At 49.6% G+C, this 16,351-nt stretch overlaps 49 non-coding genes across 49 annotated transcripts in view; all 49 read left to right on the plus strand.

Annotated features, from left to right (window-relative positions):
• Positions 1-142: 142 nt before the first annotated feature.
• LOC145028179 (5S ribosomal RNA) lies at positions 143-261 on the plus strand. Its single transcript, XR_013675932.1, has one exon. It is a non-coding gene; the product is annotated as a 5S ribosomal RNA (ribosomal RNA).
• Positions 262-480: 219 nt separating this feature from the next.
• Positions 481-599, plus strand: LOC145025402 (5S ribosomal RNA). Its single transcript, XR_013673419.1, has one exon. It is a non-coding gene; the product is annotated as a 5S ribosomal RNA (ribosomal RNA).
• Positions 600-820: 221 nt separating this feature from the next.
• On the plus strand, positions 821-939 carry LOC145026328 (5S ribosomal RNA). Its single transcript, XR_013674307.1, has one exon. It is a non-coding gene; the product is annotated as a 5S ribosomal RNA (ribosomal RNA).
• A 217-nt stretch (positions 940-1,156) lies between these two features.
• On the plus strand, positions 1,157-1,275 carry LOC145024303 (5S ribosomal RNA). Its single transcript, XR_013672371.1, has one exon. It is a non-coding gene; the product is annotated as a 5S ribosomal RNA (ribosomal RNA).
• A 217-nt stretch (positions 1,276-1,492) lies between these two features.
• Positions 1,493-1,611, plus strand: LOC145028180 (5S ribosomal RNA). The gene has a single exon (XR_013675934.1). It is a non-coding gene; the product is annotated as a 5S ribosomal RNA (ribosomal RNA).
• Positions 1,612-1,830: 219 nt separating this feature from the next.
• On the plus strand, positions 1,831-1,949 carry LOC145028183 (5S ribosomal RNA). Its single transcript, XR_013675936.1, has one exon. It is a non-coding gene; the product is annotated as a 5S ribosomal RNA (ribosomal RNA).
• Positions 1,950-2,166: 217 nt separating this feature from the next.
• Positions 2,167-2,285, plus strand: LOC145028184 (5S ribosomal RNA). The gene has a single exon (XR_013675937.1). It is a non-coding gene; the product is annotated as a 5S ribosomal RNA (ribosomal RNA).
• A 218-nt stretch (positions 2,286-2,503) lies between these two features.
• On the plus strand, positions 2,504-2,622 carry LOC145025633 (5S ribosomal RNA). Its single transcript, XR_013673641.1, has one exon. It is a non-coding gene; the product is annotated as a 5S ribosomal RNA (ribosomal RNA).
• Positions 2,623-2,841: 219 nt separating this feature from the next.
• Positions 2,842-2,960, plus strand: LOC145025973 (5S ribosomal RNA). The gene has a single exon (XR_013673962.1). It is a non-coding gene; the product is annotated as a 5S ribosomal RNA (ribosomal RNA).
• Positions 2,961-3,177: 217 nt separating this feature from the next.
• On the plus strand, positions 3,178-3,296 carry LOC145028185 (5S ribosomal RNA). Its single transcript, XR_013675938.1, has one exon. It is a non-coding gene; the product is annotated as a 5S ribosomal RNA (ribosomal RNA).
• Positions 3,297-3,518: 222 nt separating this feature from the next.
• On the plus strand, positions 3,519-3,637 carry LOC145025881 (5S ribosomal RNA). The gene has a single exon (XR_013673872.1). It is a non-coding gene; the product is annotated as a 5S ribosomal RNA (ribosomal RNA).
• Positions 3,638-3,853: 216 nt separating this feature from the next.
• Positions 3,854-3,972, plus strand: LOC145028186 (5S ribosomal RNA). The gene has a single exon (XR_013675940.1). It is a non-coding gene; the product is annotated as a 5S ribosomal RNA (ribosomal RNA).
• A 219-nt stretch (positions 3,973-4,191) lies between these two features.
• Positions 4,192-4,310, plus strand: LOC145028187 (5S ribosomal RNA). The gene has a single exon (XR_013675941.1). It is a non-coding gene; the product is annotated as a 5S ribosomal RNA (ribosomal RNA).
• A 217-nt stretch (positions 4,311-4,527) lies between these two features.
• Positions 4,528-4,646, plus strand: LOC145026591 (5S ribosomal RNA). Its single transcript, XR_013674555.1, has one exon. It is a non-coding gene; the product is annotated as a 5S ribosomal RNA (ribosomal RNA).
• A 219-nt stretch (positions 4,647-4,865) lies between these two features.
• On the plus strand, positions 4,866-4,984 carry LOC145028188 (5S ribosomal RNA). The gene has a single exon (XR_013675942.1). It is a non-coding gene; the product is annotated as a 5S ribosomal RNA (ribosomal RNA).
• Positions 4,985-5,207: 223 nt separating this feature from the next.
• On the plus strand, positions 5,208-5,326 carry LOC145025882 (5S ribosomal RNA). Its single transcript, XR_013673873.1, has one exon. It is a non-coding gene; the product is annotated as a 5S ribosomal RNA (ribosomal RNA).
• Positions 5,327-5,543: 217 nt separating this feature from the next.
• Positions 5,544-5,662, plus strand: LOC145028189 (5S ribosomal RNA). Its single transcript, XR_013675943.1, has one exon. It is a non-coding gene; the product is annotated as a 5S ribosomal RNA (ribosomal RNA).
• Positions 5,663-5,885: 223 nt separating this feature from the next.
• LOC145025883 (5S ribosomal RNA) lies at positions 5,886-6,004 on the plus strand. The gene has a single exon (XR_013673874.1). It is a non-coding gene; the product is annotated as a 5S ribosomal RNA (ribosomal RNA).
• Positions 6,005-6,220: 216 nt separating this feature from the next.
• LOC145026241 (5S ribosomal RNA) lies at positions 6,221-6,339 on the plus strand. Its single transcript, XR_013674226.1, has one exon. It is a non-coding gene; the product is annotated as a 5S ribosomal RNA (ribosomal RNA).
• A 219-nt stretch (positions 6,340-6,558) lies between these two features.
• LOC145025584 (5S ribosomal RNA) lies at positions 6,559-6,677 on the plus strand. The gene has a single exon (XR_013673594.1). It is a non-coding gene; the product is annotated as a 5S ribosomal RNA (ribosomal RNA).
• A 217-nt stretch (positions 6,678-6,894) lies between these two features.
• Positions 6,895-7,013, plus strand: LOC145026351 (5S ribosomal RNA). The gene has a single exon (XR_013674329.1). It is a non-coding gene; the product is annotated as a 5S ribosomal RNA (ribosomal RNA).
• Positions 7,014-7,230: 217 nt separating this feature from the next.
• On the plus strand, positions 7,231-7,349 carry LOC145028190 (5S ribosomal RNA). The gene has a single exon (XR_013675944.1). It is a non-coding gene; the product is annotated as a 5S ribosomal RNA (ribosomal RNA).
• A 218-nt stretch (positions 7,350-7,567) lies between these two features.
• LOC145026127 (5S ribosomal RNA) lies at positions 7,568-7,686 on the plus strand. The gene has a single exon (XR_013674119.1). It is a non-coding gene; the product is annotated as a 5S ribosomal RNA (ribosomal RNA).
• Positions 7,687-7,903: 217 nt separating this feature from the next.
• Positions 7,904-8,022, plus strand: LOC145026347 (5S ribosomal RNA). The gene has a single exon (XR_013674325.1). It is a non-coding gene; the product is annotated as a 5S ribosomal RNA (ribosomal RNA).
• Positions 8,023-8,246: 224 nt separating this feature from the next.
• LOC145026635 (5S ribosomal RNA) lies at positions 8,247-8,365 on the plus strand. The gene has a single exon (XR_013674597.1). It is a non-coding gene; the product is annotated as a 5S ribosomal RNA (ribosomal RNA).
• A 217-nt stretch (positions 8,366-8,582) lies between these two features.
• On the plus strand, positions 8,583-8,701 carry LOC145028191 (5S ribosomal RNA). The gene has a single exon (XR_013675946.1). It is a non-coding gene; the product is annotated as a 5S ribosomal RNA (ribosomal RNA).
• Positions 8,702-8,920: 219 nt separating this feature from the next.
• LOC145028192 (5S ribosomal RNA) lies at positions 8,921-9,039 on the plus strand. Its single transcript, XR_013675947.1, has one exon. It is a non-coding gene; the product is annotated as a 5S ribosomal RNA (ribosomal RNA).
• A 217-nt stretch (positions 9,040-9,256) lies between these two features.
• Positions 9,257-9,375, plus strand: LOC145025884 (5S ribosomal RNA). Its single transcript, XR_013673875.1, has one exon. It is a non-coding gene; the product is annotated as a 5S ribosomal RNA (ribosomal RNA).
• A 219-nt stretch (positions 9,376-9,594) lies between these two features.
• Positions 9,595-9,713, plus strand: LOC145028194 (5S ribosomal RNA). Its single transcript, XR_013675949.1, has one exon. It is a non-coding gene; the product is annotated as a 5S ribosomal RNA (ribosomal RNA).
• Positions 9,714-9,930: 217 nt separating this feature from the next.
• On the plus strand, positions 9,931-10,049 carry LOC145025885 (5S ribosomal RNA). The gene has a single exon (XR_013673876.1). It is a non-coding gene; the product is annotated as a 5S ribosomal RNA (ribosomal RNA).
• Positions 10,050-10,266: 217 nt separating this feature from the next.
• LOC145028195 (5S ribosomal RNA) lies at positions 10,267-10,385 on the plus strand. Its single transcript, XR_013675950.1, has one exon. It is a non-coding gene; the product is annotated as a 5S ribosomal RNA (ribosomal RNA).
• Positions 10,386-10,603: 218 nt separating this feature from the next.
• Positions 10,604-10,722, plus strand: LOC145026952 (5S ribosomal RNA). The gene has a single exon (XR_013674901.1). It is a non-coding gene; the product is annotated as a 5S ribosomal RNA (ribosomal RNA).
• Positions 10,723-10,939: 217 nt separating this feature from the next.
• LOC145022524 (5S ribosomal RNA) lies at positions 10,940-11,058 on the plus strand. The gene has a single exon (XR_013670648.1). It is a non-coding gene; the product is annotated as a 5S ribosomal RNA (ribosomal RNA).
• Positions 11,059-11,281: 223 nt separating this feature from the next.
• On the plus strand, positions 11,282-11,400 carry LOC145028196 (5S ribosomal RNA). The gene has a single exon (XR_013675952.1). It is a non-coding gene; the product is annotated as a 5S ribosomal RNA (ribosomal RNA).
• A 217-nt stretch (positions 11,401-11,617) lies between these two features.
• Positions 11,618-11,736, plus strand: LOC145025886 (5S ribosomal RNA). Its single transcript, XR_013673877.1, has one exon. It is a non-coding gene; the product is annotated as a 5S ribosomal RNA (ribosomal RNA).
• Positions 11,737-11,953: 217 nt separating this feature from the next.
• Positions 11,954-12,072, plus strand: LOC145028197 (5S ribosomal RNA). Its single transcript, XR_013675953.1, has one exon. It is a non-coding gene; the product is annotated as a 5S ribosomal RNA (ribosomal RNA).
• Positions 12,073-12,290: 218 nt separating this feature from the next.
• On the plus strand, positions 12,291-12,409 carry LOC145027262 (5S ribosomal RNA). The gene has a single exon (XR_013675192.1). It is a non-coding gene; the product is annotated as a 5S ribosomal RNA (ribosomal RNA).
• A 217-nt stretch (positions 12,410-12,626) lies between these two features.
• On the plus strand, positions 12,627-12,745 carry LOC145026854 (5S ribosomal RNA). The gene has a single exon (XR_013674808.1). It is a non-coding gene; the product is annotated as a 5S ribosomal RNA (ribosomal RNA).
• Positions 12,746-12,968: 223 nt separating this feature from the next.
• Positions 12,969-13,087, plus strand: LOC145026636 (5S ribosomal RNA). The gene has a single exon (XR_013674598.1). It is a non-coding gene; the product is annotated as a 5S ribosomal RNA (ribosomal RNA).
• A 217-nt stretch (positions 13,088-13,304) lies between these two features.
• On the plus strand, positions 13,305-13,423 carry LOC145025919 (5S ribosomal RNA). The gene has a single exon (XR_013673911.1). It is a non-coding gene; the product is annotated as a 5S ribosomal RNA (ribosomal RNA).
• Positions 13,424-13,642: 219 nt separating this feature from the next.
• LOC145028198 (5S ribosomal RNA) lies at positions 13,643-13,761 on the plus strand. Its single transcript, XR_013675954.1, has one exon. It is a non-coding gene; the product is annotated as a 5S ribosomal RNA (ribosomal RNA).
• A 217-nt stretch (positions 13,762-13,978) lies between these two features.
• On the plus strand, positions 13,979-14,097 carry LOC145028199 (5S ribosomal RNA). The gene has a single exon (XR_013675955.1). It is a non-coding gene; the product is annotated as a 5S ribosomal RNA (ribosomal RNA).
• A 223-nt stretch (positions 14,098-14,320) lies between these two features.
• On the plus strand, positions 14,321-14,439 carry LOC145025888 (5S ribosomal RNA). The gene has a single exon (XR_013673879.1). It is a non-coding gene; the product is annotated as a 5S ribosomal RNA (ribosomal RNA).
• A 217-nt stretch (positions 14,440-14,656) lies between these two features.
• On the plus strand, positions 14,657-14,775 carry LOC145025795 (5S ribosomal RNA). Its single transcript, XR_013673792.1, has one exon. It is a non-coding gene; the product is annotated as a 5S ribosomal RNA (ribosomal RNA).
• Positions 14,776-14,992: 217 nt separating this feature from the next.
• Positions 14,993-15,111, plus strand: LOC145024312 (5S ribosomal RNA). The gene has a single exon (XR_013672378.1). It is a non-coding gene; the product is annotated as a 5S ribosomal RNA (ribosomal RNA).
• Positions 15,112-15,328: 217 nt separating this feature from the next.
• On the plus strand, positions 15,329-15,447 carry LOC145024323 (5S ribosomal RNA). The gene has a single exon (XR_013672388.1). It is a non-coding gene; the product is annotated as a 5S ribosomal RNA (ribosomal RNA).
• Positions 15,448-15,665: 218 nt separating this feature from the next.
• On the plus strand, positions 15,666-15,784 carry LOC145028200 (5S ribosomal RNA). The gene has a single exon (XR_013675956.1). It is a non-coding gene; the product is annotated as a 5S ribosomal RNA (ribosomal RNA).
• Positions 15,785-16,003: 219 nt separating this feature from the next.
• Positions 16,004-16,122, plus strand: LOC145025313 (5S ribosomal RNA). The gene has a single exon (XR_013673334.1). It is a non-coding gene; the product is annotated as a 5S ribosomal RNA (ribosomal RNA).
• A 216-nt stretch (positions 16,123-16,338) lies between these two features.
• Positions 16,339-16,351, plus strand: part of LOC145025553 (5S ribosomal RNA) — a 119-nt gene continuing 106 nt past the window's right edge. Inside the window, exon 1 of the ribosomal RNA XR_013673564.1 lies at positions 16,339-16,351. This exon is cut by the window's right edge and continues 106 nt beyond it. This is a non-coding gene — a ribosomal RNA (5S ribosomal RNA).

Here is a 16,351-nt window from a genome sequence, read left to right on the forward strand (position 1 = left end):
GCGGCCTCCGGTTCAATGTTGATTGTTTTCTTGTTTCCCGAACCGAGCCGATCCATCACGTGGGTCCCACGCCTCGCGTCCGAAAGCAAACGAGGCTCTGCGTCTTGTAAGACATAAAAACAATAAGCATGGATAGTATTTCGGGTGCGATCATACCAGCACTAATGCACCGGATCCCATCAGAACTCCGCAGTTAAGCGTGCTTGGGCGAGAGTAGTACTAGGATGGGTGACCCCCTGGGAAGTCCTCGTGTTGCACCCCCTTTTTCGTTGCCCGTCTGCGTTTTTTTTATGTTTTAGGTGCGTTTTTTTTTTCTTTCTTGCTATATCCATGCTCGGGCGGCCTCCGGTTCAATGTTGATTGTTTTCTTGTTTCCCGAACCGAGCCGATCCATCACGTGGGTCCCACGCCTCGCGTCCGAAAGCAAACGAGGTTCTGCGTCTTGTAAGACATAAAAACAATAAGCATGGATAGTATTTCGGGTGCGATCATACCAGCACTAATGCACCGGATCCCATCAGAACTCCGCAGTTAAGCGTGCTTGGGCGAGAGTAGTACTAGGATGGGTGACCCCCTGGGAAGTCCTCGTGTTGCACCTCGTTTTTCGTTGCCCATCTGCGTTTTTTTTATGTTTTAGGTGCGTTTGTTTTTTCTTTCTTGCTATATCCATGCTCGGGCGGCCTCCGGTTCAATGTTGATTGTTTTTTCTTGTTTCCCGAACCGAGCCGATCCATCACGTGGGTCCCACGCCTCGCGTCCGAAAGCAAACGAGGTTCTGCGTCTTGTAAGACATAAAAACAATAAGCATGGATAGTATTTCGGGTGCGATCATACCAGCACTAATGCACCGGATCCCATCAGAACTCCGCAGTTAAGCGTGCTTGGGCGAGAGTAGTACTAGGATGGCTGACCCCCCGGGAAGTCCTCGTGTTGCACCCCCTTTTTCGTTGCCCGTCTGCGTTTTTTTATGTTTTAGGTGCGTTTTTTTTTCTTTCTTGCTATATCCATGCTCGGGCGGCCTCCGGTTCAATGTTGATTGTTTTCTTGTTTCCCGAACCGAGCCGATCCATCACGTGGGTCCCACGCCTCGCGTCCGAAAGCAAACGAGGTTCTGCGTCTTGTAAGACATAAAAACAATAAGCATGGATAGTATTTCGGGTGCGATCATACCAGCACTAATGCACCGGATCCCATCAGAACTCCGCAGTTAAGCGTGCTTGGGCGAGAGTAGTACTAGGATGGGTGACCCCCCGGGAAGTCCTCGTGTTGCACCCCCTTTTTCGTTGCCCGTCTGCGTTTTTTTATGTTTTAGGTGCGTTTTTTTTTCTTTCTTGGTATATCCATGCTCGGGCGGCCTCCGGTTCAATGTTGATTGTTTTCTTGTTTCCCGAACCGAGCCGATCCATCACGTGGGTCCCACGCCTCGCGTCCGAAAGCAAACGAGGTTCTGCGTCTTGTAAGACATAAAAACAATAAGCATGGATAGTATTTCGGGTGCGATCATACCAGCACTAATGCACCGGATCCCATCAGAACTCCGCAGTTAAGCGTGCTTGGGCGAGAGTAGTACTAGGATGGGTGACCCCCTGGGAAGTCCTCGTGTTGCACCCCCTTTTTCGTTGCCCGTCTGCGTTTTTTTTATGTTTTAGGTGCGTTTTTTTTTTCTTTCTTGCTATATCCATGCTCGGGCGGCCTCCGGTTCAATGTTGATTGTTTTCTTGTTTCCCGAACCGAGCCGATCCATCACGTGGGTCCCACGCCTCGCGTCCGAAAGCAAACGAGGTTCTGCGTCTTGTAAGACATAAAAACAATAAGCATGGATAGTATTTCGGGTGCGATCATACCAGCACTAATGCACCGGATCCCATCAGAACTCCGCAGTTAAGCGTGCTTGGGCGAGAGTAGTACTAGGATGGGTGACCCCCTGGGAAGTCCTCGTGTTGCACCCCCTTTTTCGTTGCCCGTCTGCGTTTTTTTTATGTTTTAGGTGCGTTTTTTTTCTTTCTTGCTATATCCATGCTCGGGCGGCCTCCGGTTCAATGTTGATTGTTTTCTTGTTTCCCGAACCGAGCCGATCCATCACGTGGGTCCCACGCCTCGCGTCCGAAAGCAAACGAGGCTCTGCGTCTTGTAAGACATAAAAACAATAAGCATGGATAGTATTTCGGGTGCGATCATACCAGCACTAATGCACCGGATCCCATCAGAACTCCGCAGTTAAGCGTGCTTGGGCGAGAGTAGTACTAGGATGGGTGACCCCCTGGGAAGTCCTCGTGTTGCACCCCCTTTTTCGTTGCCCGTCTGCGTTTTTTTTATGTTTTAGGTGCGTTTTTTTTTCTTTCTTGCTATATCCATGCTCGGGCGGCCTCCGGTTCAATGTTGATTGTTTTCTTGTTTCCCGAACCGAGCCGATCCATCACGTGGGTCCCACGCCTCGCGTCCGAAAGCAAACGAGGTTCTGCGTCTTGTAAGACATAAAAACAATAAGCATGGATAGTATTTCGGGTGCGATCATACCAGCACTAATGCACCGGATCCCATCAGAACTCCGCAGTTAAGCGTGCTTGGGCGAGAGTAGTACTAGGATGGGTGACCCCCTGGGAAGTCCTCGTGTTGCAACCCCTTTTTCGTTGCCCGTCTGCGTTTTTTTTATGTTTTAGGTGCGTTTTTTTTTTCTTTCTTGCTATATCCATGCTCGGGCGGCCTCCGGTTCAATGTTGATTGTTTTCTTGTTTCCCGAACCGAGCCGATCCATCACGTGGGTCCCACGCCTCGCGTCCGAAAGCAAACGAGGTTCTGCGTCTTGTAAGACATAAAAACAATAAGCATGGATAGTATTTCGGGTGCGATCATACCAGCACTAATGCACCGGATCCCATCAGAACTCCGCAGTTAAGCGTTCTTGGGCGAGAGTAGTACTAGGATGGGTGACCCCCTGGGAAGTCCTCGTGTTGCACCCCCTTTTTCGTTGCCCGTCTGCGTTTTTTTTATGTTTTAGGTGCGTTTTTTTTCTTTCTTGCTATATCCATGCTCGGGCGGCCACCGGTTCAATGTTGATTGTTTTCTTGTTTCCCGAACCGAGCCGATCCATCACGTGGGTCCCACGCCTCGCGTCCGAAAGCAAACGAGGTTCTGCGTCTTGTAAGACATAAAAACAATAAGCATGGATAGTATTTCGGGTGCGATCATACCAGCACTAATGCACCGGATCCCATCAGAACTCCGCAGTTAAGCGTGCTTGGGCGAGAGTAGTACTAGGATGGGTGACCCCCTGGGAAGTCCTCGTGTTGCACCCCCTTTTTCGTTGCCCGTCTGCGTTTTTTTATGTTTTAGGTGCGTTTTTTTTTTTTTTCTTTTTTGCTATATCCATGCTCGGGCGGCCACCGGTTCAATGTTGATTGTTTTCTTGTTTCCCGAACCGAGCCGAACCATCACGTGGGTCCCACGCCTCGCGTCCGAAAGCAAACGAGGTTCTGCGTCTTGTAAGACATAAAAACAATAAGCATGGATAGTATTTCGGGTGCGATCATACCAGCACTAATGCACCGGATCCCATCAGAACTCCGCAGTTAAGCGTGCTTGGGCGAGAGTAGTACTAGGATGGCTGACCCCCTGGGAAGTCCTCGTGTTGCACCCCCTTTTTCGTTGCACGTCTGCGTTTTTTTATGTTTTAGGTGCGTTTTTTTTCTTTCTTGCTATATCCATGCTCGGGCGGCCTCCGGTTCAATGTTGATTGTTTTCTTGTTTCCCGAAGCGAGCCGATCCATCACGTGGGTCCCACGCCTCGCGTCCGAAAGCAAACGAGGTTCTGCGTCTTGTAAGACATAAAAACAATAAGCATGGATAGTATTTCGGGTGCGATCATACCAGCACTAATGCACCGGATCCCATCAGAACTCCGCAGTTAAGCGTGCTTGGGCGAGAGTAGTACTAGGATGGGTGACCCCCTGGGAAGTCCTCGTGTTGCACCCCCTTTTTCGTTGCCCGTCTGCGTTTTTTTTATGTTTTAGGTGCGTTTTTTTTTTCTTTCTTGCTATATCCATGCTCGGGCGGCCTCCGGTTCAATGTTGATTGTTTTCTTGTTTCCCGAACCGAGCCGATCCATCACGTGGGTCCCACGCCTCGCGTCCGAAAGCAAACGAGGTTCTGCGTCTTGTAAGACATAAAAACAATAAGCATGGATAGTATTTCGGGTGCGATCATACCAGCACTAATGCACCGGATCCCATCAGAACTCCGCAGTTAAGCGTGCTTGGGCGAGAGTAGTACTAGGATGGGTGACCCCCTGGGAAGTCCTCGTGTTGCACCCCCTTTTTCGTTGCCCGTCTGCGTTTTTTTTATGTTTTAGGTGCGTTTTTTTTCTTTCTTGCTATATCCATGCTCGGGCGGCCTCCGGTTCAATGTTGATTGTTTTCTTGTTTCCCGAACCGAGCCGATCCATCACGTGGGTCCCACGCCTCGCGTCCGAAAGCAAACGAGGTTCTGCGTCTTGTAAGACATAAAAACAATAAGCATGGATAGTATTTCGGGTGCGATCATACCTGCACTAATGCACCGAATCCCATCAGAACTCCGCAGTTAAGCGTGCTTGGGCGAGAGTAGTACTAGGATGGGTGACCCCCTGGGAAGTCCTCGTGTTGCACCCCCTTTTTCGTTGCCCGTCTGCGTTTTTTTTATGTTTTAGGTGCGTTTTTTTTTTCTTTCTTGCTATATCCATGCTCGGGCGGCCTCCGGTTCAATGTTGATTGTTTTCTTGTTTCCCGAACCGAGCCGATCCATCACGTGGGTCCCACGCCTCGCGTCCGAAAGCAAACGAGGTTCTGCGTCTTGTAAGACATAAAAACAATAAGCATGGATAGTATTTCGGGTGCGATCATACCAGCACTAATGCACCGGATCCCATCAGAACTCCGCAGTTAAGCGTGCTTGGGCGAGAGTAGTACTAGGATGGGTGACCCCCTGGGAAGTCCTCGTGTTGCACCCCCTTTTTCGTTGCCCGTCTGCGTTTTTTTATGTTTTAGGTGCGTTTTTTTTTTTTTTTCTTTTTTGCTATATCCATGCTCGGGCGGCCACCGGTTCAATGTTGATTGTTTTCTTGTTTCCCGAACCGAGCCGAACCATCACGTGGGTCCCACGCCTCGCGTCCGAAAGCAAACGAGGTTCTGCGTCTTGTAAGACATAAAAACAATAAGCATGGATAGTATTTCGGGTGCGATCATACCAGCACTAATGCACCGGATCCCATCAGAACTCCGCAGTTAAGCGTGCTTGGGCGAGAGTAGTACTAGGATGGCTGACCCCCTGGGAAGTCCTCGTGTTGCACCCCCTTTTTCGTTGCCCGTCTGCGTTTTTTTTATGTTTTAGGTGCGTTTTTTTTCTTTCTTGCTATATCCATGCTCGGGCGGCCTCCGGTTCAATGTTGATTGTTTTCTTGTTTCCCGAACCGAGCCGATCCATCACGTGGGTCCCACGCCTCGCGTCCGAAAGCAAACGAGGTTCTGCGTCTTGTAAGACATAAAAACAATAAGCATGGATAGTATTTCGGGTGCGATCATACCAGCACTAATGCACCGGATCCCATCAGAACTCCGCAGTTAAGCGTGCTTGGGCGAGAGTAGTACTAGGATGGGTGACCCCCTGGGAAGTCCTCGTGTTGCACCCCCTTTTTCGTTGCCCGTCTGCGTTTTTTTATGTTTTAGGTGCGTTTTTTTTTTTTTTTCTTTTTTGCTATATCCATGCTCGGGCGGCCACCGGTTCAATGTTGATTGTTTTCTTGTTTCCCGAACCGAGCCGAACCATCACGTGGGTCCCACGCCTCGCGTCCGAAAGCAAACGAGGTTCTGCGTCTTGTAAGACATAAAAACAATAAGCATGGATAGTATTTCGGGTGCGATCATACCAGCACTAATGCACCGGATCCCATCAGAACTCCGCAGTTAAGCGTGCTTGGGCGAGAGTAGTACTAGGATGGCTGACCCCCTGGGAAGTCCTCGTGTTGCACCCCCTTTTTCGTTGCACGTCTGCGTTTTTTTATGTTTTAGGTGCGTTTTTTTTCTTTCTTGCTATATCCATGCTCGGGCGGCCTCCGGTTCAATGTTGATTGTTTTCTTGTTTCCCGAACCGAGCCGATCCATCACGTGGGTCCCACGCCTCGCGTCCGAAAGCAAACGAGGTTCTGCGTCTTGTAAGACATAAAAACAATAAGCATGGATAGTATTTCGGGTGCGATCATACCAGCACTAATGCACCGGATCCCATCAGAACTCCGCAGTTAAGCGTGCTTGGGCGAGAGTAGTACTAGGATGGGTGACCCCCTGGGAAGTCCTCATGTTGCACCCCCTTTTTCGTTGCCCGTCTGCGTTTTTTTTATGTTTTAGGTGCGTTTTTTTTTTCTTTCTTGCTATATCCATGCTCGGGCGGCCTCCGGTTCAATGTTGATTGTTTTCTTGTTTCCCGAACCGAGCCGATCCATCACGTGGGTCCCACGCCTCGCGTCCGAAAGCAAACGAGGTTCTGCGTCTTGTAAGACATAAAAACAATAAGCATGGATAGTATTTCGGGTGCGATCATACCAGCACTAATGCACCGGATCCCATCAGAACTCTGCAGTTAAGCGTGCTTGGGCGAGAGTAGTACTAGGATGGGTGACCCCCTGGGAAGTCCTCGTGTTGCACCCCCTTTTTCGTTGCCCGTCTGCGTTTTTTTTATGTTTTAGGTGCGTTTTTTTTCTTTCTTGCTATATCCATGCTCGGGCGGCCTCCGGTTCAATGTTGATTGTTTTCTTGTTTCCCGAACCGAGCCGATCCATCACGTGGGTCCCACGCCTCGCGTCCGAAAGCAAACGAGGTTCTGCGTCTTGTAAGACATAAAAACAATAAGCATGGATAGTATTTCGGGTGTGATCATACCAGCACTAATGCACCGGATCCCATCAGAACTCCGCAGTTAAGCGTGCTTGGGCGAGAGTAGTACTAGGATGGCTGACCCCCTGGGAAGTCCTCGTGTTGCACCCCCTTTTTCGTTGCCCGTCTGCGTTTTTTTTATGTTTTAGGTGCGTTTTTTTTCTTTCTTGCTATATCCATGCTCGGGCGGCCTCCGGTTCAATGTTGATTGTTTTCTTCTTTCCCGAACCGAGCCGATCCATCACGTGGGTCCCACGCCTCGCGTCCGAAAGCAAACGAGGTTCTGTGTCTTGTAAGACATAAAAACAATAAGCATGGATAGTATTTCGGGTGCGATCATACCAGCACTAATGCACCGGATCCCATCAGAACTCCGCAGTTAAGCGTGCTTGGGCGAGAGTAGTACTAGGATGGGTGACCCCCTGGGAAGTCCTCGTGTTGCACCCCCTTTTTCGTTGCCCGTCTGCGTTTTTTTTATGTTTTAGGTGCGTTTTTTTTTCTTTCTTGCTATATCCATGCTCGGGCGGCCTCCGGTTCAATGTTGATTGTTTTCTTGTTTCCCGAACCGAGCCGATCCATCACGTGGGTCCCACGCCTCGCGTCCGAAAGCAAACGAGGTTCTGCGTCTTGTAAGACATAAAAACAATAAGCATGGATAGTATTTCGGGTGCGATCATACCAGCACTAATGCACCGGATCCCATCAGAACTCCGTAGTTAAGCGTTCTTGGGCGAGAGTAGTACTAGGATGGGTGACCCCCTGGGAAGTCCTCGTGTTGCACCCCCTTTTTCGTTGCCCGTCTGCGTTTTTTTTATGTTTTAGGTGCGTTTTTTTTCTTTCTTGCTATATCCATGCTCGGGCGGCCTCCGGTTCAATGTTGATTGTTTTCTTGTTTCCCGAACCGAGCCGATCCATCACGTGGGTCCCACGCCTCGCGTCCGAAAGCAAACGAGGTTCTGCGTCTTGTAAGACATAAAAACAATAAGCATGGATAGTATTTCGGGTGCGATCATACCAGCACTAATGCACCGGATCCCATCAGAACTCCGCAACTAAGCGTGCTTGGGCGAGAGTAGTACTAGGATGGGTGACCCCCTGGGAAGTCCTCGTGTTGCACCCCCTTTTTCGTTGCCCGTCTGCGTTTTTTTATGTTTTAGGTGCGTTTTTTTTTTTTTTTTCTTTTTTGCTATATCCATGCTCGGGCGGCCACCGGTTCAATGTTGATTGTTTTCTTGTTTCCCGAACCGAGCCGAACCATCACGTGGGTCCCACGCCTCGCGTCCGAAAGCAAACGAGGTTCTGCGTCTTGTAAGACATAAAAACAATAAGCATGGATAGTATTTCGGGTGCGATCATACCAGCACTAATGCACCGGATCCCATCAGAACTCCGCAGTTAAGCGTGCTTGGGCGAGAGTAGTACTAGGATGGGTGACACCCTGGGAAGTCCTCGTGTTGCACCCCCTTTTTCGTTGCCCGTCTGCGTTTTTTTTATGTTTTAGGTGCGTTTTTTTTCTTTCTTGCTATATCCATGCTCGGGCGGCCTCCGGTTCAATGTTGATTGTTTTCTTGTTTCCCGAACCGAGCCGATCCATCACGTGGGTCCCACGCCTCGCGTCCGAAAGCAAACGAGGTTCTGCGTCTTGTAAGACATAAAAACAATAAGCATGGATAGTATTTCGGGTGCGATCATACCAGCACTAATGCACCGGATCCCATCAGAACTCCGCAGTTAAGCGTGCTTGGGCGAGAGTAGTACTAGGATGGGTGACCCCCTGGGAAGTCCTCGTGTTGCACCCCCTTTTTCGTTGCCCGTCTGCGTTTTTTTTATGTTTTAGGTGCGTTTTTTTTTTCTTTCTTGCTATATCCATGCTCGGGCGGCCTCCGGTTCGATGTTGATTGTTTTCTTGTTTCCCGAACCGAGCCGATCCATCACGTGGGTCCCACGCCTCGCGTCCGAAAGCAAACGAGGTTCTGCGTCTTGTAAGACATAAAAACAATAAGCATGGATAGTATTTCGGGTGCGATCATACCAGCACTAATGCACCGGATCCCATCAGAACTCCGCAGTTAAGCGTGCTTGGGCGAGAGTAGTACTAGGATGGGTGACCCCCTGGGAAGTCCTCGTGTTGCACCCCCTTTTTCGTTGCCCGTCTGCGTTTTTTTTATGTTTTAGGTGCGTTTTTTTTCTTTCTTGCTATATCCATGCTCGGGCGGCCTCCGGTTCAATGTTGATTGTTTTCTTGTTTCCCGAACCGAGCCGATCCATCACGTGGGTCCCACGCCTCGCGTCCGAAAGCAAACGAGGTTCTGCGTCTTGTAAGACATAAAAACAATAAGCATGGATAGTATTTCGGGTGCGATCATACCAGCACTAATGCACCGGATCCCATCAGAACTCCGCAGTTAAGCGTGCTTGGGCGAGAGTAGTACTAGGATGGCTGACCCCCTGGGAAGTCCTCGTGTTGCACCCCCTTTTTCGTTGCCCGTCTGCGTTTTTTTTATGTTTTAGGTGCGTTTTTTTTTTCTTTCTTGCTATATCCATGCTCGGGCGGCCTCCGGTTCGATGTTGATTGTTTTCTTGTTTCCCGAACCGAGCCGATCCATCACGTGGGTCCCACGCCTCGCGTCCGAAAGCAAACGAGGTTCTGCGTCTTGTAAGACATAAAAACAATAAGCATGGATAGTATTTCGGGTGCGATCATACCAGCACTAATGCACCGGATCCCATCAGAACTCCGCAGTTAAGCGTGCTTGGGCGAGAGTAGTACTAGGATGGGTGACCCCCTGGGAAGTCCTCGTGTTGCACCCCCTTTTTCGTTGCCCGTCTGCGTTTTTTTTATGTTTTAGGTGCGTTTTTTTTCTTTCTTGCTATATCCATGCTCGGGCGGCCTCCGGTTCAATGTTGATTGTTTTCTTGTTTCCCGAACCGAGCCGATCCATCACGTGGGTCCCACGCCTCGCGTCCGAAAGCAAACGAGGTTCTGCGTCTTGTAAGACATAAAAACAATAAGCATGGATAGTATTTCGGGTGCGATCATACCAGCACTAATGCACCGGATCCCATCAGAACTCCGCAGTTAAGCGTGCTTGGGCGAGAGTAGTACTAGGATGGCTGACCCCCTGGGAAGTCCTCGTGTTGCACCCCCTTTTTCGTTGCCCGTCTGCGTTTTTTTTATGTTTTAGGTGCGTTTTTTTTCTTTCTTGCTATATCCATGCTCGGGCGGCCTCCGGTTCAATGTTGATTGTTTTCTTCTTTCCCGAACCGAGCCGATCCATCACGTGGGTCCCACGCCTCGCGTCCGAAAGCAAACGAGGTTCTGTGTCTTGTAAGACATAAAAACAATAAGCATGGATAGTATTTCGGGTGCGATCATACCAGCACTAATGCACCGGATCCCATCAGAACTCCGCAGTTAAGCGTGCTTGGGCGAGAGTAGTACTAGGATGGGTGACCCCCTGGGAAGTCCTCGTGTTGCACCCCCTTTTTCGTTGCCCGTCTGCGTTTTTTTTATGTTTTAGGTGCGTTTTTTTTTCTTTCTTGCTATATCCATGCTCGGGCGGCCTCCGGTTCAATGTTGATTGTTTTCTTGTTTCCCGAACCGAGCCGATCCATCACGTGGGTCCCACGCCTCGCGTCCGAAAGCAAACGAGGTTCTGCGTCTTGTAAGACATAAAAACAATAAGCATGGATAGTATTTCGGGTGCGATCATACCAGCACTAATGCACCGAATCCCATCAGAACTCCGCAGTTAAGCGTTCTTGGGCGAGAGTAGTACTAGGATGGGTGACCCCCTGGGAAGTCCTCGTGTTGCACCCCCTTTTTCGTTGCCCGTCTGCGTTTTTTTTATGTTTTAGGTGCGTTTTTTTTCTTTCTTGCTATATCCATGCTCGGGCGGCCTCCGGTTCAATGTTGATTGTTTTCTTGTTTCCCGAACCGAGCCGATCCATCACGTGGGTCCCACGCCTCGCGTCCGAAAGCAAACGAGGTTCTGCGTCTTGTAAGACATAAAAACAATAAGCATGGATAGTATTTCGGGTGCGATCATACCAGCACTAATGCACCGGATCCCATCAGAACTCCGCAGCTAAGCGTGCTTGGGCGAGAGTAGTACTAGGATGGGTGACCCCCTGGGAAGTCCTCGTGTTGCACCCCCTTTTTCGTTGCCCGTCTGCGTTTTTTTATGTTTTAGGTGCGTTTTTTTTTTTTTTTCTTTTTTGCTATATCCATGCTCGGGCGGCCACCGGTTCAATGTTGATTGTTTTCTTGTTTCCCGAACCGAGCCGAACCATCACGTGGGTCCCACGCCTCGCGTCCGAAAGCAAACGAGGTTCTGCGTCTTGTAAGACATAAAAACAATAAGCATGGATAGTATTTCGGGTGCGATCATACCAGCACTAATGCACCGGATCCCATCAGAACTCCGCAGTTAAGCGTGCTTGGGCGAGAGTAGTACTAGGATGGGTGACCCCCTGGGAAGTCCTCGTGTTGCACCCCCTTTTTCGTTGCCCGTCTGCGTTTTTTTTATGTTTTAGGTGCGTTTTTTTTCTTTCTTGCTATATCCATGCTCGGGCGGCCTCCGGTTCAATGTTGATTGTTTTCTTGTTTCCCGAACCGAGCCGATCCATCACGTGGGTCCCACGCCTCGCGTCCGAAAGCAAACGAGGTTCTGCGTCTTGTAAGACATAAAAACAATAAGCATGGATAGTATTTCGGGTGCGATCATACCAGCACTAATGCACCGGATCCCATCAGAACTCCGCAGTTAAGCGTGCTTGGGCGAGAGTAGTACTAGGATGGCTGACCCCCTGGGAAGTCCTCGTGTTGCACCCCCTTTTTCGTTGCCCGTCTGCGTTTTTTTTATGTTTTAGGTGCGTTTTTTTTCTTTCTTGCTATATCCATGCTCGGGCGGCCTCCGGTTCAATGTTGATTGTTTTCTTCTTTCCCGAACCGAGCCGATCCATCACGTGGGTCCCACGCCTCGCGTCCGAAAGCAAACGAGGTTCTGTGTCTTGTAAGACATAAAAACAATAAGCATGGATAGTATTTCGGGTGCGATCATACCAGCACTAATGCACCGGATCCCATCAGAACTCCGCAGTTAAGCGTGCTTGGGCGAGAGTAGTACTAGGATGGGTGACCCCCTGGGAAGTCCTCGTGTTGCACCCCCTTTTTCGTTGCCCGTCTGCGTTTTTTTTATGTTTTAGGTGCGTTTTTTTTTCTTTCTTGCTATATCCATGCTCGGGCGGCCTCCGGTTCAATGTTGATTGTTTTCTTGTTTCCCGAACCGAGCCGATCCATCACGTGGGTCCCACGCCTCGCGTCCGAAAGCAAACGAGGTTCTGCGTCTTGTAAGACATAAAAACAATAAGCATGGATAGTATTTCGGGTGCGATCATACCAGCACTAATGCACCGAATCCCATCAGAACTCCGCAGTTAAGCGTTCTTGGGCGAGAGTAGTACTAGGATGGGTGACCCCCTGGGAAGTCCTCGTGTTCCACCCCCTTTTTCGTTGCCCGTCTGCGTTTTTTTTATGTTTTAGGTGCGTTTTTTTTCTTTCTTGCTATATCCATGCTCGGGCGGCCTCCGGTTCAATGTTGATTGTTTTCTTGTTTCCCGAACCGAGCCGATCCATCACGTGGGTCCCACGCCTCGCGTCCGAAAGCAAACGAGGTTCTGCGTCTTGTAAGACATAAAAACAATAAGCATGGATAGTATTTCGGGTGCGATCATACCAGCACTAATGCATCGGATCCCATCAGAACTCCGCAGCTAAGCGAGCTTGGGCGAGAGTAGTACTAGGATGGGTGACCCCCTGGGAAGTCCTCGTGTTGCACCCCCTTTTTCGTTGCCCGTCTGCGTTTTTTTATGTTTTAGGTGCGTTTTTTTTTTTTTTTCTTTTTTGCTATATCCATGCTCGGGCGGCCACCGGTTCAATGTTGATTGTTTTCTTGTTTCCCGAACCGAGCCGAACCATCACGTGGGTCCCACGCCTCGCGTCCGAAAGCAAACGAGGTTCTGCGTCTTGTAAAACATAAAAACAATAAGCATGGATAGTATTTCGGGTGCGATCATACCAGCACTAATGCACCGGATCCCATCAGAACTCCGCAGTTAAGCGTGCTTGGGCGAGAGTAGTACTAGGATGGGTGACACCCTGGGAAGTCCTCGTGTTGCACCCCCTTTTTCGTTGCCCGTCTGCGTTTTTTTTATGTTTTAGGTGCGTTTTTTTTCTTTCTTGCTATATCCATGCTCGGGCGGCCTCCGGTTCAATGTTGATTGTTTTCTTCTTTCCCGAACCGAGCCGATCCATCACGTGGGTCCCACGCCTCGCGTCCGAAAGCAAACGAGGTTCTGCGTCTTGTAAGACATAAAAACAATAAGCATGGATAGTATTTCCGGTGCGATCATACCAGCACTAATGCACCGGATCCCATCAGAACTCCGCAGTTAAGCGTGCTTGGGCGAGAGTAGTACTAGGATGGGTGACCCCCTGGGAAGTCCTCGTGTTGCACCCCCTTTTTCGTTGCCCGTCTGCGTTTTTTTTATGTTTTAGGTGCGTTTTTTTTTTCTTTCTTGCTATATCCATGCTCGGGCGGCCTCCAGTTCAATGTTGATTGTTTTCTTGTTTCCCGAACCGAGCCGATCCATCACGTGGGTCCCACGCCTCGCGTCCGAAAGCAAACGAGGTTCTGCGTCTTGTAAGACATAAAAACAATAAGCATGGATAGTATTTCGGGTGCGATCATACCAGCACTAATGCACCGGATCCCATCAGAACTCCGCAGTTAAGCGTGCTTGGGCGAGAGTAGTACTAGGATGGGTGACCCCCTGGGAAGTCCTCGTGTTGCACCCCCTTTTTCGTTGCCCGTCTGCGTTTTTTTTATGTTTTAGGTGCGTTTTTTTTCTTTCTTGCTATATCCATGCTCGGGCGGCCTCCGGTTCAATGTTGATTGTTTTCTTGTTTCCCGAACCGAGCCGATCCATCACGTGGGTCCCACGCCTCGCGTCCGAAAGCAAACGAGGTTCTGCGTCTTGTAAGACATAAAAACAATAAGCATGGATAGTATTTCGGGTGCGATCATACCAGCACTAATGCACCGGATCCCATCAGAACTCCGCAGTTAAGCGTGCTTGGGCGAGAGTAGTACTAGGATGGGTGACCCCCTGGGAAGTCCTCGTGTTGCACCCCCTTTTTCGTTGCCCGTCTGCGTTTTTTTATGTTTTAGGTGCGTTTTTTTTTTTTTTTCTTTTTTGCTATATCCATGCTCGGGCGGCCACCGGTTCAATGTTGATTGTTTTCTTGTTTCCCGAACCGAGCCGAACCATCACGTGGGTCCCACGCCTCGCGTCCGAAAGCAAACGAGGTTCTGCGTCTTGTAAGACATAAAAACAATAAGCATGGATAGTATTTCGGGTGCGATCATACCAGCACTAATGCACCGGATCCCATCAGAACTCCGCAGTTAAGCGTGCTTGGGCGAGAGTAGTACTAGGATGGCTGACCCCCTGGGAAGTCCTCGTGTTGCACCCCCTTTTTCGTTGCCCGTCTGCGTTTTTTTTATGTTTTAGGTGCGTTTTTTTTCTTTCTTGCTATATCCATGCTCGGGCGGCCTCCGGTTCAATGTTGATTGTTTTCTTCTTTCCCGAACCGAGCCGATCCATCACGTGGGTCCCACGCCTCGCGTCCGAAAGCAAACGAGGTTCTGCGTCTTGTAAGACATAAAAACAATAAGCATGGATAGTATTTCGGGTGTGATCATACCAGTACTAATGCACCGGATCCCATCAGAACTCCGCAGTTAAGCGTGCTTGGGCGAGAGTAGTACTAGGATGGGTGACCCCCTGGGAAGTCCTCGTGTTGCACCCCCTTTTTCGTTGCCCGTCTGCGTTTTTTTTATGTTTTAGGTGCGTTTTTTTTCTTTCTTGCTATATCCATGCTCGGGCGGCATCCGGTTCAATGTTGATTGTTTTCTTGTTTCCCGAACCGAGCCGATCCATCACGTGGGTCCCACGCCTCGCGTCCGAAAGCAAACGAGGTTCTGCGTCTTGTAAGACATAAAAACAATAAGCATGGATAGTATTTCGGGTGCGATCATACCAGCACTAATGCACCGGATCCCATCAGAACTCCGCAGTTAAGCGTGCTTGGGCGAGAGTAGTACTAGGATGGGTGACCCCCCGGGAAGTCCTCGTGTTGCACCCCCTTTTTCGTTGCCCGTCTGCGTTTTTTTATGTTTTAGGTGCGTTTTTTTTTCTTTCTTGCTATATCCATGCTCGGGCGGCCTCCGGTTCAATGTTGATTGTTTTCTTGTTTCCCGAACCGAGCCGATCCATCACGTGGGTCCCACGCCTCGCGTCCGAAAGCAAACGAGGTTCTGCGTCTTGTAAAACATAAAAACAATAAGCATGGATAGTATTTCGGGTGCGATCATACCAGCACTAATGCACCGGATCCCATCAGAACTCCGCAGTTAAGCGTGCTTGGGCGAGAGTAGTACTAGGATGGGTGACCCCCCGGGAAGTCCTCGTGTTGCACCCCCTTTTTCGTTGCCCGTCTGCGTTTTTTTATGTTTTAGGTGCGTTTTTTTTTTCTTTCTTGCTATATCCATGCTCGGGCGGCCTCCGGTTCAATGTTGATTGTTTTCTTGTTTCCCGAACCGAGCCGATCCATCACGTGGGTCCCACGCCTCGCGTCCGAAAGCAAACGAGGTTCTGCGTCTTGTAAGACATAAAAACAATAAGCATGGATAGTATTTCGGGTGCGATCATACCAGCACTAATGCACCGGATCCCATCAGAACTCCGCAGTTAAGCGTGCTTGGGCGAGAGTAGTACTAGGATGGGTGACCCCCTGGGAAGTCCTCGTGTTGCACCCCCTTTTTCGTTGCCCGTCTGCGTTTTTTTTATGTTTTAGGTGTGTTTTTTTTTTCTTTCTTGCTATATCCATGCTCGGGCGGCCTCCGGTTCAATGTTGATTGTTTTCTTGTTTCCCGAACCGAGCCGATCCATCACGTGGGTCCCACGCCTCGCGTCCGAAAGCAAACGAGGTTCTGCGTCTTGTAAGACATAAAAACAATAAGCATGGATAGTATTTCGGGTGCGATCATACCAGCACTAATGCACCGGATCCCATCAGAACTCCGCAGTTAAGCGTGCTTGGGCGAGTGTAGTACTAGGATGGGTGACCCCCTGGGAAGTCCTCGTGTTGCACCCCTTTTTCGTTGCCCGTCTGCGTTTTTTTTATGTTTTAGGTGCGTTTTTTTTCTTTCTTGCTATATCCATGCTCGGGCGGCCTCCGGTTCAATGTTGATTGTTTTCTTGTTTCCCGAACCGAGCCGATCCATCACGTGGGTCCCACGCCTCGCGTCCGAAAGCAAACGAGGTTCTGCGTCTTGTAAGACATAAAAACAATAAGCATGGATAGTATTTCGGGTGCGATCATT

The sequence above is a fragment of the Lactuca saligna genome, chromosome 1 (assembly GCF_052625555.1).
Source record: "Lactuca saligna cultivar CGN05327 chromosome 1, ASM5262555v1, whole genome shotgun sequence".
NCBI lineage: Eukaryota > Viridiplantae > Streptophyta > Magnoliopsida > Asterales > Asteraceae > Lactuca > Lactuca saligna.